Source organism: Pteropus medius, unplaced genomic scaffold (assembly GCF_902729225.1).
Source record: "Pteropus medius unplaced genomic scaffold, Ma_sr-lr_union100, whole genome shotgun sequence".
Classification (NCBI taxonomy): Eukaryota; Metazoa; Chordata; class Mammalia; order Chiroptera; family Pteropodidae; genus Pteropus; species Pteropus medius.
The window spans coordinates 3,820,904-3,841,527 of record NW_024344371.1 but is presented as its reverse complement, the minus strand read 5'-3'; positions in this window follow the sequence as shown (position 1 = coordinate 3,841,527).

Sequence of the window (20,624 nt, the reverse complement as noted above, 5' to 3'; positions counted from 1 at the left end):
TTGGTCAATGTGATTAGGCCATCTACCTTTGCTAATTAGCACTTATTGAAATTAGGCTCATACCCTCCCACAGAGACTGAGGGATAAAGACACTTAGTTGATGATTACATTTCAAAGAGATGGCTCCCATGTCCTTGAGAAAGACATTCTTGGGTTATAAAACTGGCCACTGGCACAGAATTATATCTCAAAGAGGCAGAGAAAGAATTTATAATTGAAAGCTTTCTGAAGCAAATGCTTCAAGAAAAGAGAAGTCAGAGCAAGAAATCTATCTAAAGTTTAGTCAAGCTGAGGGGATATATTAAGGCCATCTTGGTCAGATGCATTTTTCAGGCTACCTTCCACATTTATATGTTCAGCCGTGATATCCTTGACAAGCTTAGATCCTGCATTTTCAGTTGCTTATTGAATACCTCCAGCTGAGTATCCCATTTTCACATCCAGGTCTTCATGTTTAAAACCAAATCTTACGCTTCTTTTCTTTTTTTTTTAAATTGAGATATAATTAACCTATAACATGATATATTAGTTTTAGGTGTATAACATAATGATATGATACATGTATATATTGCAAAATGATTGTCACAAGTTTAGTTAACGTCCATCACCACACATAACTGCAAATTCTTTTTCTTATCATGAGAACTTTTAAGATTTATTGTTAGCAACTTTCAAATATACAATACAGTATCGTTAACTATAGTTGCCATGCTGTACATTACATCCTCAGAACTTCTCTATCTTACAACTGGAAGTTTGCACCTTTTGACCACCTTGACCCATTTCACCCCTCCCCCCACCTTTGGGGACTACCAGATTGTTCTCTATATCTATGAGCTCATTTTTTTATAAAAGAACTGGTGAGCTCATACAATATTTGTTTCGATGTTCGACTTATTTCACTTAGCTTAATGCACTTGAGGCCCATCCATGTTATCACAGATAGCAGGATCTCCTTTCTCATGGCTGAATAATATTTCATTGTGTGCGTATGTGTGTGCGCATGTATGTATGTTTGTATATATGTATGTATGTGTATGTGTGTGCGTATGTGTATATACACACACACGCGCACACACACACACACACACACACACACACACACACACACACACACACATATATATATATCACATTTTCTTTATCCGTCCATTTGCTGATGGACACAGGTTGTTCCATGTCTTGGATATTGTAAAAGATGCTGCAATGAACATGGGGATGCAGAAATCTCTTCAAGATAGCAATTTTGTTTTCTTCAGATAAATATCCAGAAGTATAATTCCTGGGTCATAAGGAAGTTCTATGTTTAATTTTTTTTGAGGAAACTTCATACTTTTTTTCATAGTCATTGTACCAATTTATAATCCCGCCAACAGTGTACAAGGGTTTCCTTTTTTCTCCACATCCTCACCAATATTTATTATTTGTGATCTTTTTGAAAATAGCCATGCTAACAGGTAAAGTGATATCTCACTGTAACAGAAGTTAACCTTCTTTTATTTGAAATGATTCTTGCATTCATCATCTCCTTTTCATTATTACTGCCACTGCTTTTATTAACTGAATGACTTTTTTTTTTTTGAATGCCATTTTAACCACTTTTCCCACCTTTTTCCTTTCCTACTCAAATTTGCCTTCTGATAATTTTTCTAAAATACTACTTTAAGCATGTCCCTGTCCTACAAAAATGTCGATGACTCTCCATTGTCTGCATGGTCAAAATAGTATCCATATTAGAGCTGGAAATATTCCCTAATAGTCAGGTTAGCAAGACTTCATAATTTTATAAAAGACCCTACTGGTTTTAACCACTTAGGGTGCCTACAGAATGCTTAAAGTTGAAATAGTTAAGTAAGAAAAATAGTAACAGGAGGAGAGTGTGGCCCAGATCTATTGGAACTGTGGCTTTAAAATAGCATAATAAGTGATGTTAACAGTACCTAAGAAAGAATTTAAGAGAGGAAAGGAGTATCTCCACTCATGGTCTTTAAAGAGTCTCCATTAGGTCAGATCTTAGTATTTAATCATTTTGTTGTCCTAGCTTACTCACCTTCTAACGTTTCCCACTGCTTAAATCAAAAGCAACTTCTATCAGTTTCTTTATTTCAGTCTCTCTCATACACACACACACACACAGACACACAAACACACACACAGACACACACACACACACATATATATATGTATATATATATTTATTTAGAATATATAACTTATATATTATATATATTTTGGCAAAGCTGGGAACTTATCTTGCAAAATGACTAGAAATTTATTCATTGGTCAGTCCAATCATCAGACTGAGATACAATTACTCATGAACTTACCTGCAAGCAAAGAAGATATGATAAAATAAGCTACTCATTATGCTTCAGTCAAGAGAAAATTCTAGGATTACTAATGACCCTTGCAGCATCAATTGGTATCACAGATAGTTATGGGAGAAAACGTGTAATTTAGAAGAAAATGTATTTCTGTTCTACTATCTCCTCAGATATTTTTGTATTGTAACCAGGGCATTTTCTTTGTTATAATACTAATTTTTATGGTGAAAATCAGAATGGACACAATATTTGAGGATTCATAACTCAGATGTCAAACTTCTCTATATGTGTTTATGTTTATGGGTTTAATATTCAAACTAAGCCTATGGATAGTCAGTATAAGAAAAGTATGTACTAAGTTGGTTAGCGTGTAACTAGCTATCTCCACTTAAGGATGAGAAACCCATCAGATCTGGAAATAGGCGGTTCTGACAGTGTAGAGGAGTTATGTGCTCTGAAATAGTGATATTTTATTGGATTGTTCTAGATATGCAGTCAACTATAATATCTAAACCATTTACATTCATTAAGCAATGATATATTTTATTATATTACATTATATTAGTTATTGTTATATTATATTCATTTATTCCAATCTCTACACATTTGTAAGAGTTTCATTTTTATAGATTGCCCACATTTTCTATTTATACAAAACTATGTTTTATTACTCTACATTAATTATTGGTAAGAGGGGAATTATATGGGAGAACAACATTCATTGCAAAGTCTAGTGATTATAACATTTATTTCCAGGATTTTATATGCTATTTTTAAGTACTAAAATATCAGTAATACACCACCAAAAAGTATCAGGTATTTTTTTTTATTGTTCAATATTTTATTAGTTTAGGTAATGCTAACTACCTCAACAAATAAACCCTGTTATCTTAGTGATTAAATCCAATAGAATTTTATTTCTTAATCAGATAAAACCCATTTGACAGTAGGAGTGTCTTCTAAAGTCAATCCATGCATTGATATCCAGCCTGCTGATTAGGAGAAGGTGAAGAAAGCACACCAGCTTCTTAAATATTCTTACCTGGAATTGACACAAAGCAGTGAGAACTAGATAGATACATTAGATAGACAGATAGATAGATAGATAGATAGATAGATAGATAGATAGATACATACATACATACATACATACATACACACATACATACATACATACACACACACATACATACATACATACATACATACATAGACCGACAGATAAGGTGATAGATAGGTCTTCCCTTATAACAGGTGGCTCAGAGAAAGTAATCAGCAGTGAATGTGACTTAAAATGGCTACAGGGAGAGGTGGAAAGAGAATTGGCATAAAAAGCAGGGCTTCGGGGTTATAAAGCTCAGATTCTGATTTTTTGTATAAATATATAGAGAGAAAGTGAGAAAGTGAGAGTAATAGTGAAAAAGCCATGAAATTCCCCTTCTTCTCCCTAAATATTACACAATATAAAATACAATACAAACATATAAATCCATCGACTGAAATGGAGGATGAGAAGTCTAAGTGCCCTTCCTCTAGACCATCCAACTTTCCTATTGCTCTTAAGGCTATTTTGGGAAATCCTTAACAGAAAGCAGCATTTGAAAACTACTTCCAAAAGTAATATATAACCTTCTACCTTTTACATTTTTTAAAGTCCCTCTTTGTCAGTGAAGCATTTCCTGACCTTTTTCATTTTTTTCATCTCATAACTCCCTCCTCTAGTTTTGCAGTACTTTAAAAAAAAAAAAAAAAACTCTTTCATGCCCTGTATTTTGGAAGATCATGTATGATTATATTGACTTCTTGAATTTTTATTTACTTTTAAACTCATTTGGTCTGGCATTACCAGTAAAGTGTAAGGTTCTCGTTTTTTTCCCCCGTCCCACCCGAACACTCGGTATGTTCCTCACTAACCACTGTAGTATGTCGATACAGAGATTGGAAGGAGGCATGGCTTGATAGTCACTCTGTACTACACCCTCAACCTGATGTTGGACCTGTTCTTGAGTGCAGGGAGTAGTTTAATTCCATAGGCTTAAGTGCTGTGAAATATAACTCCCAGTAATCTTATAAGATTTCACTTTTCACACTGCATTTTCATTTAGTCAGAGAGATAGAGCTGGCTAATCAAATGGTTTAATGACACGGTACCCTGTTTCACTTACTCCTTGCTTAGTTCTTTCATTATTGTGGGGGGTAGTTGTCAGGCTTACAAGAACTCTCGACAAGTATCTAGCAGTGGGACAAATCAAATTCCTGTGCCTTGCTACCATAAAGAGTTCTGATAATTAACACTCATACCTGGAAAGTAAATGGCCCAAGACAGAATATTCTAGATCTTGAAACAGTAATTTTGCATTTTAAGGGGATTGTGTTGGAAAGATACTCCTCACTGATAGTCAACTAGGATCTCCTGAAACCCAAAATATTTCCAATATGGATATTTGAAAGAGATGAAAGACGATCACTAAATATAATGCTATTCAAAATTTGAAAATATAAACAAAAAAGTGTGTGCACGTGTGGGTGTTTTAAAATGATAAATCATATTTATGCCAGAGAAGATAAGTGAACTTCAATCTCAAGATGAATCCAGCTAAGTTACACGGACACTAGAACACTATGAAAGGTCTGCTAAGCTGTCCTGAGTCTTATTTGTACATTACTGTCAGGTAAAGCAAAGAAGAACATATTTCAGCATTTGCCTCTAGTGACTAAATTACTTATCTATAGTCATTTTTCAAAACCCATAAAACCATTTGATGTATTAAAAACAAAATGCTGCATTTTGGTAGTCTGGAAATATTTTTAGGGACCTAAAACCTAAAATAAACTGTTGTCTTTATAAAAACTTGTTACCAATGCTGATTCAATTGTACAGTACTCTGCATTTTTATTTCAGTGGTATAGACAAGCCATCCACATCATCTTACTAGTTATTTCTTAGTATGATGGTCTTTATTTATAAAGTGAGTGTGAAAAGGGCTATAGTATTTGGCCAGAGAATAGATGATACCAGGCCCTTACGATGATAAAATGAACCTTGGCTACATTAAAAATTCTTACTATAAGAGATTTATATTTCTGGCTATGTTGGATTAATTTGTAAAGACTAGTATTTCCTCTAATAAGAACTAGAAAGGCTGGGTAAAACAAAGAGAAATCCATTTGAAAAAAATGGAGTATTAGAGAAGCCAACATCTTGTGGATATTAGAAAGAATGGAATAACAGAGAAGGGAGCCTAACATTCAGTTCTGCTTTTTCCTTCCAAATGCTCATTCAATAAATAGTCCCTGAGCAGTTAAAAAGCTTTATTTAGTCTCCTAACACTTGGGAGACAAAAATTGGACTTAGAGATTTGTCAAGCAGGATGCCCTGGGCTTTTAGATGGAATTCAAAGGGGTACATCTTATGAGAACAAAAGTGAGAGACAGGGAACATTTTGTGAGAAAGGACAAATCAGAAAATTTGAAACATAGCTTTAATATTCTTGATAACAGATCGAGTTAATCCATTTTATTCCTAGATTAAAAATATGTCAAAAACAAAAACAAAATTGAAAATTCTTAATAGAACAAAATTCTTCAAACTCTTAAAATACTTCTATAATTTTACACACACAGTAATTATCATTAGTCAAAAGTTATCATACATAGCAAGAGACATTGCAGAATGATCAAAAAATTTATAAGAATATAAGTGATAGGGTAAGGGACCCACAGGAGATCCAGATTTTACAATTATTAAACAGATTTTTAAATAACCATGATAAACATATTCAAGAATACAAATGACGAGATGAGTAGTCTATTAAAAAGAATCAAATAAAAATTATAGAACTGAAAATTACAATAACCATAATTAAGAACTCAATATATGGATATAATAGAAGACCCAACAGATCTATCTTTGTCTATTTTTCTCTTTCACCACTCGAATATGTTTCATGATTCTATTAGTCCTCTGCAACATCTAAAGTAATACCTGATAAATAATAGATACTTATAATTTTTTATTTATTGTTTGAATTTTAATTAGTTTCAAGTATACAATACATTGGTTAGATATCTATATAATTAGTAAAAAGATCCCCCCAATTGCTCTCTCCCTCCCCTGACCCTCCACCTAGCCAATGTATTAATGCTAATTGCATTCTCTATGCTGTGCTCCCCATCCCCGTGACCATCCATCAGCTACTAATATGTACTTCTTTGACCCTTCACCCTATTCTCCCAGCTCTCCAACCTTCCCTCCCCTCTGTTCATCATCAAATTGTCCACTATATTTGTGAGTCTGTTTTTGATTAGTTGTTCTTTTTATTCCTTAAATTCAACATATAAGTGAAATCATATAGTGTTTATCTTTCTCTGTCTGACAAATACCTCTAGGTTCATCAAACCAATATCTTTTTCCATTCTCTTCCTTTTCATATATAGGAGTCTTGTTTTCTTATCCTTTCAGCCACTCTATCTTTTGATTAGAGCACTTAATTTTTTTCCATTTAAGGTACTTATTGATAGGAATGTAGTTGTTACCATTCTTTATTCCTGTTTTTGATACTTCTTCTTAAAGAAGTCCCTCCAATATTTCCTGTAATTCTGGCTTGGTGGTGATAAATTCTTTTAGTTTATTTTTGTCTGGGAAGCTCTTTGCCTGTCTTTCAACTCTAAATGATAGCTTTGCTGGATTCTTGGTTGTATATCCTGCGTCTTCATCCTGTCGAATATGTTTTGCCAAGCCTTTCCATCCTGTATAGTTCCTTTTAAGAAATCAGCTGCCAGTCATATGAGTGTTCCCGTATATGTAATTATTTGTTTATCTCTTGCTGCTTTTAATATTCTTTCTTTGTATTTAACCTTTGGCATTCTAATTATGATGTGTTTTGGTGTGGGACTCTTTGGACCCCTGATTTTTGGAATCCTCTGAGCTTCCTGGGGTTTTATGTCCATTTCCTTCAGCACGTTAGGAAAGTTTTCCATCATTATTTCTTCAAAAAGCTGTTCAACATTTTGATTTTCTTTACTTATGCCGATCAGATGAATATTTGGAGCCTTAATAGTGTCCCATATCCTCCTTAAATTATTTTTATAATCTTGGCATCTTTTTTCTTGTCATTCTGTCTGAGTGTCCTGATTGGCTTTCTTGTCCTCCAGATAGGGCATGTGATCCTCTTCTTTATTCACTTTGTTTATTCCTTTGTTTATTCCATTTAATATACTTCTCATCTCAGATAACATGTTCTCCATGTTAGACTGGCTCCCTTTTATAATTTCCATCTCCATTTTTATGTCTTTGTTGGAGTTCTGTACACTTCCCAAAAGTTCATTGATCATCTTTATAACTAGTGTTTTGAACTCTGCATCTGTTGACTCCTTTATATCTGGATCCATACTTGACTCCATTATATCTGGATCTCCGTTCTGTTCTGTCATATGGTTTCTGCTTCTTTGTTGTCCCATTTTGGCTGCCTTTCTGTGTCTGTTTCTACGTACTAAGCAAAGCTCCAAAGTCTCCCGGTCTTATTAGTGTGGATTTGTGAAGTAGGTGTCCAGTGGCACAGTCCTGAGAGAGGTTCAGCTGCAGGCCAAATTTAGCCCAAGTCTCTACTCCTCTGGAGCCACCTGTTAAGATTCACAAGCAATCCACAGATGCTGTGCTTATAGTTGCCTCAAAAAGCCACACCAGAAACTGAGGCCAGCTGGCTCCACCATTGTGAATCTCAGCAAGGAGCACCTGGCTCGCTGAGAATACACCTGGATGTGGCTTGGGTAGGGCCCAAATTGGGGGAGGTGGGGTTTCAGGGAATCGGTTGGGCTGAGCGCCCATTGTTATCCAGTTTAATGACCTCACGGCAATGGTGGTACTGTGTCTGCGCACTGGGAAAGGAAAGGGCTCAACAGGGAACAATGGATACCGCCGGCACTTCTGTACCGATTGAGTCTCACCTTAGCCCTCACTTCGACAATGTCTCCCTGTAAGTCCCTGGTGCCCCCTGCACGCAGCCGACTTGGTGCTGGTGCTCAGAGCAAGCAGGTCTGTCACTGAGAAAATCGCTCACAGACGTGACTCTTTTAAGAGACTTCTGCCACTGCCACAGCCTCCATCTCTCTCAGCTGTTTGGGACCGCATCCTCGTCCCATCTTACTTTCTGCCATCGCAGGGTACTTTCTTGGATTTCTCCATAGCTGTATGGCTTGTTCATCTAGATCCGAGGCAATTTTTCCTTGCTGCTGCTCCTTGTTTCCATCACAACTTTGATTTGGTCGCCAGAAGGATGAACAGAGCCTCTATCATCTACACCATTTTTTTCTCAACAAATTTTTTTTTAAATGAATGAATTAATGATACCTTGCCAAGAGGCAAATAAAGTCACATACTCTTTAAAGCCAGAGTGGAAAGGAAGGAGATAAAAAAGAGAAGACATGGGGGGAAGTATTTGTTGGCAGAAAGGCAGCCAAAGATGAAGACAGGAAAGACCTGCAGATTTACAGAACGACCTTCACTCAATTAGTTCTCTTATTTGATGTTCTCTACTGCTATCAGCTGCGCCCCCGGATAATGAGACTTCTAGCTGGCTATAGGGAGAGATATTCAAGGCCACCTGGGGTTACATACCTGCTACGTAATTATGGGCTACCCAGAAGAAAATGTGAGTTACTGTTGGTTCAAACCTTAATAGGTTGATAGAAACAGTAAGTGCCATGATAAACTTTCCTCATTCAAATAGTATTCTTTTCTCCTCTTGCAGATGGAGTTGCAGGAAAACCCTAAACTCTAGAATCCTCTACAGCTATGAAGAGGCCCAGGGAAGGAGGTTTTGCTTGAACCACTTTCTTCTCCAAGGAGTTAAGGGGGTCTCCAAGTAGGCAGCAGGCAGTATAGTTTTGTAATACTTGTGTTTTCAAAATCAGATAGTATTTAAAAGGAGCCAAAATAATTGAGAAAGAAGGCACCAAACAAACGAACACAAAAGGTGAGATGCCAAGTAGCCTTGGCAGTTTATAGGGAATGAATTAAACTTCAGAGCTTTCTATTGCAATTTCTCAAAATACCTTCAAATTAACAGTAAAAGGGAGAGAAAGGATTAGCTTTAGTTACACAGTAGATAGACCATAAGGAAAAGTTGAAACCAAATAAATAAACAATAAAAGGCTGAAGTTAAATATTTTCAAAGAGCTTTCCCTAGTCTCTGCAGCATACGATTTTTTTTTTTTGAAAACTCCACTAAAGTGCTGCGATCATTCTCAGATGGGCCCTCCAATTTAGTTTGCTGCTTAATTGTTTGTTTGTTTGTTTTATCAGCTCAATATTAGCGTTGTCTCTATGAGGCCAATGCAAGATACCTACTCTGGACCTTAACTAGGTCAAAACAAAAAGAATCTGAAAGAACACGGTTGAATAACAAATCCAGATCTAGTGGAAAAAGATTTTGGGGGGCATGGCCAGAAAGCCATTTCTAGAAGGGCCAAGAAGTGTTACCAAAATCCCAGGAGTCAAATACACGAGGCATACTCCCTTGGGCTGTCTGGGGTGAAGGCTAACAAGTACGAAAACTGTCCAAGAACAGGAACTCAGGGCACAAAAATACGGTCTAGACCATTCTCCTTAATTTGTAGACACTGGCACTCTTTCCTAAGGTCTAGGAGTGACCTTTTCAAACTCAGCTCAAAGGGGTGACCTGCTCTTTCATTGTCTATTTTATAATATGTATGGCACTTGGGGGAGTTGGAGTCTCTTTCAACCAGTCTAATTTCCCAAAGCTATATAGAAGAATTAAAAGAACACTTGGAGGCTTGTGAAAATATTAATGCTTTCCGGAGTTTGAGTAATTGTTTTTGCTTAGTATATCTGTGATATTACATAGTTCCAGCTGTAAGTGGTATTGTTTTAATTACAGGAGGAGGGCTTTCTTCATTGAAACCTGACAAGGGAGGAGGTAGAAGTTAATAATAGTGCCTTGAAGGATTATAGATAACTCTTTGTTAAAATTATGTGAAAGAACATACACACAATACACACATAAATACATACAGTGAAATACAAGTCATTATACTAGAGACTGTTAGCTATTTTTTATTTCTTTAAAAGAGTGTCTTGCAATCCAATAATACACTATGAAACCAGGTAAGGGGGCTGTTTTTGTCACTCAGTCTGTCATGGTATAATTTTACCTATCATTATTTCAACTGAAGGTGGCATTTAAGAGTTCATTAGTGATTAAAAGAGCCCTCTATTGCTCAGAACTGATCTTAGATATTTAAGGAAAGCATTTAGTTCAGATTGACAGTTTTTCTACCCTTATGATGTCTCTCAAACAAACAAACTAAAAAGTTATGGTGAATTCTACTAAGAAATGTATATTTCTATTAAGAAATTTATATTTTATATACTGTATGCCATAAACTGTATGCAGCAATGACAAGAAGACATAGCTCTCTCTCTACCAGCAAGCTTCATTTCCCTATCAAAAGAAAGCAGTACTTGCAAAGTCTGAGTAAAAGACTCTTACCATTTTTCAGCACCGTCACTCTCTTTTTATGTTTTGTTCATAATGGCAACTGTCTGGCTTGATACATTAGTTCTGATGCTTTCACCTGCTTGTTGTCATTCAGGTGCTAAACGAAGAGGATGAATATGTATAATTCTTTCAGGAGTGCATTAGAATGACCCATCTTGGCATATTTTATGACACATCCCACCAGACCCTGATTATTTTGTGAAGTTGGCATTTAAGTTATACTGGTTGGCTTTTGATAGCTTTTGCCAACTTCCTCTGAGCATGTGATTAATCAGTACAATAAAATGGGACACTCTAAAATGCAGGATTGATGCATGGGTAAGGATTTTAAAACTTTCATTCCTTTATCAGTCATTTGAGACAGTTTTAGTGGCTCATTACCGGAAAGTATTTTAGGAAATCTTCCCCTATTTGATCACTGTGCCAGTGTTGTATCGCCTCTCTAGGGAGAAAGGGATCTTTTGATTTTGATATAGTTTCTTTCTTCCAGAATGAGGATGTAGTGTTTTGTTTTTTTTTTCCTTTGGAACATTGTCAGGTACCTTTTGACAGGTAATAGAGAGAAACCGATAGTAACTGAGGAAACTTAGGCCAAATTAGTTTGAAAGGCCTCTTGAGAAAGAAGTCTGGGTTTAAAATTGGAGAAGGCTCTTCTATACATGCCTGCAGCAGGCTACCAGGAAAAACACATTGAAACTTGGAAATCTACAACTGTTATTCATTCATTAACAAATTCTTAGTGAGCCCTATGTTTCAGAGGCCATGACAGAAATGATGATACAAAGTCAATAATGTGCATTTGGTCTTGCAGCATCAAGTTAAACACAATCTTTTTGAGTTTAAGGTGTGGAAGAAAAATGTTCATCGAAATCAACTAATACTAATTCAGATCTTAAAACTCCTTCAGTGAAGTCTTAGCAAAGATTATGGTTTAGTATTGATAACTCTAAACCAAAAAAACAGCAAATGTAGACAAAGCTCATACAGGACTTAAAAAGTTACAGAAAAGAAGATTCAGGTCGGACCATTATTGTCTTAGTCATATCATTTAAAGTTATTGTCATTTCCTTACTGTGAAGAATTTGGAATTTCATTTAAGGATACACTATATATCTTTCAAATTTGGTTTCCTCTAGGTATATCTGTTAAAGACTATACACTTTTCTTTAAGAGTGCTATTGAGGCATTTTTAGAAAATTATTTTTGTCATCTTTATACAGTGCCAAATTAAAGAAGCATTTAGCTATCATGTGTTCATACTGGAACCTGGTGAGCAACCCTAACTAGTAGAATTAAAATTCTGGTTCCCAGTAGCACATTTTGCAGACTCTCATCTAGTCTGGGAAGGCTAAGTATTACCAACACAAGGACAGAACCACTGTGGGTTTCCATTCCTAACATAGCCTCTTAAGAGATGGGGGTGCGGGGCAGGGAAAAGTGAAAGAGATCTACTTCCTCTTTCTCTAGAAGAGAATTTGTAAGTTTCTGGGGAATTTAGGACAGTTCATCGCATTTTACTACTTAACAGAAGTAGCAATATTGCAAAACACTTCTATGTCTCTTCTAAGACTTCTTTGGGATCATCTGTATTACTATTAGTAACACCAAGGGGTAATTGAGTTGAGGAAGTTTTTAGCTCCCTATAATTTCCATCTGTGTCCCTAGAGTTACCCCAAATAAACATACTATCTTAGTAAAAACATGTTTGTGTGCAAAGTTTCAATACAGTTTCTCTACCTCCTCCTCTCCCTAACTGAATTTGGTCCCTAAGTGCCTCTTATGTAAAAGTCTTGAAGATGTTCCTGCTTCTCATACTTTTTGGTCCCCAATCAGAGCAATGAATGAGGACTGCATAGGATAAAACGTGGGAAGTGGAAAGTTACATGTAAGGCATATCCACTCTGTGTTTGCCTCCCCTACCCTCAATGAATTTCATTGATAAAAATGAGGATAAAATGAGCACAGAGAGCAACTGATGAAGGAAAATCAAGTCACCAAAAGAGAAACTTTTGTAAATAATAATAGCAGTCAATGTTTATTTAACCCTTGCAAGATGCCAGTTATTGTTCTATATACTTTAGTGCAGTATAGCACTGATCCTCTTAGCTCGTTTAATTTGCATTTGCACACTCAGTAAGTGGAAAGCTAGGATTTGGGCCTAGTTGTTCTGACCCTAGAGCCATGTTCTTATGCGTGGAGAGCAAACTCTTTTTCATCCCACCATCTACTCTTTCTAGCAACTCAAAGAGAGTACAGAAAAATTGCCCTGATTTGTAACATGTTAGTAGCAGCTTCAGCTTTAGATGAAGGAATGCTTTTGGATCCCTTTCTCTCAAGGCTTTGAATTTGATCATTTGACATTTAAGAGACAGTCAGTGCTGGTGAAAACTGGTCGTGTTACTGCTGGCTCTGGAATATAGGATATAGAAAAGGCTTTATTTTCTTAACACTTGAGGGAAAGGATCACCAATTTTATACATCAAGAATTCAGAAAGGAGGCCATTTTGAAAAACCAAAATCTCTATGATAGTTATTGAGTAGTTTAAAATATGGAATAGGACTATATGTACCTTCACCTTGCCCACCAGGTGCCAGTGGATTTAGACTGAATACTTCTGGGCAATATCATTTTCTGCTTGTTGAGGACTGGTTTATCAACATAAAATTAAACACATCTGCACCTGGTCACTTCATGAGGAGTCTAAAAATAAACATAATCTTTGCAGACTTTCAGAGGTAAGATGCTGCTGAATGTTTGATTTCTTATTTTTCTTTTTCACAAAAATAATAAATAGAGGTACCTAAAATTAATACATAGTGCTCAAAACTGAAGCTTGGAGAAAACTTTGATAAGCAAAGGCTGATTTAAAACACACACACACACACACACACACACACACACACACAATACACACACACACACGATTCCAAAGAAAGCTGAGAAACAAAAGTCTGGCTGCTTTGCCAGTTAAATAATTACATTTTGAAAGAAGCAAATCACAACTGGTAAAACTTTTTTTTTTTTTTTTAATCTATAGGAAAAAGACATCTGATACCAACTATCCTCAGCTTTCTGGTCTTTTGAGTTCATTTTCCAAATCTATACACTAGGACAGCCAAGAATATAGTAGAATAAATGTGTCTAGGGAAGAAATAACTACATTGGGGAATTAAATAGAAATGATAAAAATCACTCACACTTCTTGATTGAAATAATTAAATATGAAGTGGAGTGGAGAGTGGCAGATGAATTCTAATAGTAATTGAATTGGCACTTAGGAGTTACCTTATCTGCATTGCCACAATTCAAAATTCCCCATAGTGTTTTCTCTCAGTCCACATCATATTAATTATACCTCTCATCCACCATCTTGTTTATGACCAAAGTAGTTAGTATGCATGGAGAGGCATCCAGGTATCCTAATGGGGTTCAGTAAGTAGTTATTCTATCCCTTATGAAAATGGCATTCGTTGCTCTAGCTCATGAGAAACATCTAACTCATATACCAAACTGCTGGTAGGACTTTCCCTTCCTGCTTTATGAAAAGAAAGAAGGTTTCTATTTTATACAACTCAGATAAATGGTCCTGCTCTCTCTATTTGGGAGAAAATAGAGAGGCTTGATTCTTATCAACTCTATCTCTAAAATATTGGGTTTCCACAAATAAGTTTTCTTTTTTACGTGTATCTTTGCAAATCCCGTCTATAGGCTGTTCGTGTAGAATACTTGTTGATGTACTATCTGGACATGGATTTTGGTTATAAAATTATTCTTATTATAATATCATTTTAGTATACTTCTTTGTTTCATTTCATAGAAGATAACATCATTAATCCAAATTTTCCAGACAATCTAATTATTCTGCCTCTGATTGTCATCCTCTCTCTTTGGATGAGGGAATATAATGAAAAATGGTTTCTACAATATACAGGTTATTTCCAAACTTGATTCCATGGAAACATTTTTTGTTTTGTTTTGTTTTAGGATTAGCCAGTGGGAAGACTGAATTTGAGGAGTGAGGATTGTGCTGGCTGGAATCCTATTTCTCTTGTTCTGCTTGAAAATCTCCAACAACAAAAAGTATATTATCTAGGTTTAACCTAAGGCCAACTAGTAAATTAATCATTGGGGGGGGGAAGAGCAAACAGAGATGGTAATAGAAAAAATTGTCTATAAAACTGACCTATAGCCTCATTCACCTCTTTGTGTATGTGTGTGTAATTTAAGTGTCATCTGAAATTGCTCTTGTTCATTGTCAAAGTAACTTCATTGGCCAGCAAGAAAATGATGAAGACTTAATCCTTTGGGTCAAGTGCTGAGAATTCCATTCATACAATAATTTCCCTTTGAGGGGGAGAGATGTGATATAATTTTCAACCATTAAATCCTTAGCCCTGAATAATAATTAAGTTGTCTCTCTAGCCATCCAGCAAGTGACCCAGTAATACTAGGACAGAATATGGAAAGTTTGGGTGGAGGGAAATATTTTGTAAGGCATTGCCTGAGAGGTCAGTATAAGAGCAAATCATAGCAATGGTTGGAGAGAAGATATACACTAACATACTGGTTGATTATTTTCAAGACCAACTTTGTATCCATATTGCTACAACTCCTTTATTCTAGATGTCATTCTCTGCCATTGTTATTTGATTCATAAATTTTCCTTTCTTGTCTATCATCCCAAGTTCCTGGCCTGAATAAGCTAGGATTCAACTAAGAGTAGATTTTCAGTCCCAGTTGCGACCTTGGACTTTGATTTTCACATTCTGATATACCGAAATATAGACCAGACTGAGAAGCTGTGTCTGCACTCTGCTATTCAATAAAATGGATACTGGGGAGATGTTGGATTGCCCAAACATGACTGTTTAGAATGAGAAGCACTAATTTCAAGATTTCATTAATTTTTAATCTTTAAAATGTTTCTTCATATTTTAGGGTGGTTCTAAATATAACGTATAAACTTTGGCACTCTTCCAATAAAAGGCCTAGTTGGCCCTAAGGTAAAAATATGATCCTGAATTACATAATTATATCATCTGTATTTATCAAATTAGCCAGTTATTTAATAAATCTACATTCTTGCCTAGACTTGATGGACATGGCAGTAATTGTATAGGCTTCAGAGAGAACGAAATTGTAAATGTTGTACAGAATGAAAGATTTAACACCAAACAGTGTGATTAACGAATAGAACTGCATTGCAAATGGCAACACAACAGGAAAATCCTTGCAATACTGTGGCTAAAAAAATTAAGATGGATAAAATGTATTAAATCCTACAAATGAAAAGGAAAAAAGTTGCATGAAAAAAACCTTAAATTCTAGAGCAGGAAAATCAGCTTAGTGAAAATTGAAAATGCATGTAATAAAACTAATTCAGGCAGGATATTAATCTTGTGTAAAAAAGATAAAAGCATGTTAAAGCCTGATTGTAAAATATTAATGTGCTAAACCATCATAAAACTTCACATATGCCCTTTAGCGATAGTATTGTTAATGATGATAAAAACTTATTTGCAAATTCTTCTTTTATGAAGTCTGGAAAGAGAAAATCTGAAAAAACGACTAATGTAGACATCTACTATGTGTAAAAGATAGGAAATAGTGACTGTTAATGAGGTTCAGGGAGACTGATCTCTTGACATTTAATTGTGTGACCATATTAAAGGCCCTCTGCAGTCTGTGAGTGAGGTGATTCAGGGTAAACAAGTAGGGTTTGCACCCCGATAAAATTGGAGTATTCTTAAGTCCTTTCCTAAGTTGCTTTCTGATGGCCCAGAGTACTCTTGGAGTTACACTTAACCTTGGCCTGCAGTAACACTATAAGGCACCTACTTACTCTTTCCACTGAAGCCCCCCATATAACAAAAGCAAAAAGGGAATTTGTCTCAATCTTTATTCTGTTTTTGTATTATTATATTACTGGTTCTGAATTGTGGGAGCTAGGCTCATAGAAATTCTTCGATAGCTCAGGGCACTGTTTTTGTATAATGGTGAAGCGATATTATATAGCAGGAAGAATTGAACTAGACTGTGGAGTAAGCTTGACCTGTACACAGATCCTTGTTGTATGACATGCTACAGATGTTGATTAGTTTATTGAACCTCTCTGAGTCATGCATACTGTACAGGAAAAAAGCACATACACACAAAAAGATAATCCTTATTTGCATGGTTTTTGTTAGGGTCTATAATGATGTATTAAAGCTTTTGTCATGTCACAGGTACTCAAATGTAATTATTATTCAAATGTTTATTATTACTGGAGTTTACTCAGAAAGACAATTGAATAAGATTCATTTTTCACAGTATTAAGATTTCAAATTCTCTGGCTTTGGGAACACACACTCTCTTTATTTGATGTCATAAATTCGTATTTTTTAAATTCTGGAATATAAAATTCTTTTTAATTAAAATGTAGTTGACACAGTATTATATTAATTTCAGGTGTACAACCTAGGGATTTGACATTTATATACCTTATGAAATGATCACCACAAGAAGTTTAGTAACCATCTGTCACTGTGCAAAGTTATTGGAATATTATTTACTGTATTCCCTTGTGACTTATTTATGTTGTAACTATAAGTTTGCACCTCTTAATCCTCTTCACATTTTTTAAAAGTTATTTATTTATTTTATTTTATTTTCCCCCTTTTTAATTCCCCCCTGCCCCACTTCCACTCCTGACCTATGGATGTTGCTATTTCCCTTTTCCTAAGAACTGGATTTCTGAAGGCAGGGCGTTCCCACACGTTTGCGGCGCGCAACCAGGGCCTGGCGTTCCCAGGGGCCTGGCCAGCCCAAGGTCTGGCACACCTGGTGCACTCAGGGGACCTGGTGCACCCAGCCCTGGCACACCCGGGGCCTGGCACACCTAGGGTATGGTCCATGGCTCCACCTGAGGTGCGAACCCAGGACTGTCTGCATGTAAAGCAGACATGCTAACCACTGCACTATGGAGCCACCCCTCTTCACATTTTTTACTCATTCCACCCACTGCCCAACCCTCTGGAAACTATCACTTTGTTCTCTATCTGAGTCTGTTTGTTTTGTTTGTTCATTTGTTTAGATTTTTAGATACCACATGTAAAGTGAAATGATACAGTATTTGTCTTTCTCTGACTTATTTCATTTAGCATAATATTCTTGGTCCATCCTTGTAGTTGCAAATGTCAAGATTTCATTCTTTTTATGGCTGAGTAATATTCCATAGCATATACATACCTCATCTTCTTTATCCATTCATCTATCTATGGACACCTAGGTTGCTTTCATATCATAGCTATTGTAAATAATGCTGCAATGAACATAAGTGTACATACATTTTTTTGAATTAGTTTTTTCATTGTCTTAGGATAAATGTCTAGAACTGGAATTGTTGAATCATATGGTAATTCTATTTTTAATTTTTTGAGGAACCTCCTTTCATACTGTTTGCCATTGCGGCTGCTCCCATTTACAATCTTACCAACAATGCATAAGTGTTCCTTTTTGTCTACATCCTCACCAACACTTGTCGTGTCTTGTCTTTTTGATAATAGTCATTATAGAAGGTGTGAGGCGATTTCTCATTATGGTTTTTGCCTGCATTTCTCTGATTAGTGAAGTTGAGTAGTTTTTCATGTGTCTGTTCACCATCTGCATGTGTTCTTTGAAGAAATGTCTATTCAGATCTTCTGCCCATTTTTAAATTGGATTATTTGTGGGTTTTTTTTTATGTTGAATTGTATAAGCTCTTTATGTACTTTAGATATTAATCCCTTATCAGATGTATAATTTGCAAATATCTTCCCCTGTTCACAGTAAGTTGCCTTTTTGTTTTGATGGTTTCCTTCGCTGTGCAAAAAGTTTTTGGTCTAATGTAATCCCACTTGTTTATTTTTTATTTTGTCACTCTTGCCCTAGTAGACACATCCAAAAATATATTTCTAAGACCAATATCAAAGAGTTTATTGCCTATATTTTCTTCTAGAAGTTTTAGGAATTCAGGTCTTACATTAAAGTCTTTAATCCATTTTGAGTCTATTTTTGTATGGTGTAAGAAAGTGGACCAGTTTTAATTTTTGCATGTAGCTATCAGTTTTTCCAACACCATTTAGTTAAGACTTTTCCCAATTGTATAATCTTGCCTTCTTTGTTCTAAATTTAATTGCATATATAAGTGTAGGTTTATTTTTGGGATCTTTATTCGGTTCCATTGATCTATATATGTTTTTATGCCAGTACCATACTGTTTTGATCACTATAGCTTTGTATAGTTTGAAATCAGGGAGAGTGAGGTCTCTAACTTCAATTTCATTTACTTCTACTCTGTTCTTTATTATTTTCTTCATTCTATTAACTTTGTGCTTTTTTTTTTTAGTTCCTTTATATATAAGGTTAGATTATTTGAGATTTTTCTTGTTTATTGAGGTAGACCTATATTACTATAAACTTCCCCCTTAGAATGGCTTTTGGTATATCCCTCATATTTTGTAACATTTCCATTTTCATTTGTCTCAGGTATTTTTTGATTTCCTCTTGATTTCTTCACTGACCCATTGATTGTTTAGCAGCATATTGTTCAGCCTCTACGTGTATTTTTACCAGTTTTCCTCTTATATTTGAGTTCTAGTTTCATACTATTGTGGTTGGAAAAGATGCTTGATATAATTTCAGCCTTCTTAAATTTATTGAGACTTGTTTTGTTGCCTAACATGTGATGCATCATGGAGATTGTATATATATACTTGAAAAGAATGTGTATTCTACTGTTTTGACATGGAATGTTCTGTATATCTATTAAGTTGATCTAGTCTGTCATTTAAGGCCAATGTTTCCTTGTTTATTTTGTCTGGATGATCTATCCATTCATGTAAATTGGGTATTTAAGTTCACTACTATTATTGTATTACTCTCAATCTCTCCCTTTATATCTGTTAATATTCGCTGTATGTATTTAAGTGCTCCTAACTAGGGTGCATGGATATTTATAAGTGCTATGTCCTCTTGCCAAATCGATCCCTTTATCATTGTGTCATATCCTTGTTTCTTGTCACAGTCTTTGTTTTTTAAAGTCTGTTTTGTCTAAATATTATTACCCCAGTTTTCTTTTCATTTCCATTTGCATGGAATATCTTTTTCTATCCTTTCTCTTTTAGTTCGTGTGTCTTTGGATCTGAAGTGACTCTCTTGTAGACAGCACATGTGTGAATTTTGTTTTTTAATCCATTCAACCACCCTATGTCTTTTGAATAGGGCACTTAGTCCATTTACATTTAAAATAAATATTGATTATGTATGTACTTATTGCCATTTTAGTTTCATACTGGCTTTATCAGTGGTTGGTCTATTATCTTTACTATATGTTTATCTTTACTAGTGATATTTTTTTCTTTCATATATTTCTTATTTCTAGTTTGGCCTTTTCTTTTCCACTTAAAGAATTTTCTTTAACATTTCTTGTAATGCCAGTTTAGAATTTATTTGTCTAGGAAGCTCTCTCTCCTTCAATTTTGAATAAACTTGCTGGATAGAGTAGAGTATTCTTGGTTGTATTCTTGTTTTTTCCTCTTAATCAAATTGAATATATTGTTGTACTCCCTTCTGGCCTGCAAAGTTTCTGCTGACAAATTAGCTGATAACCTTATGGGATTTTCTTGTGCGTTGACTAGTTGTTTTTCTCTTGCTGCTTTTAAGATTTTCTCTTTAACTTTTGACATTTTAATTATAACGTGTCTTTGAGTTCATCTTGTTTGAGATTCTCTGTGTTTCCTGGACTTGGATGTCTGTTTC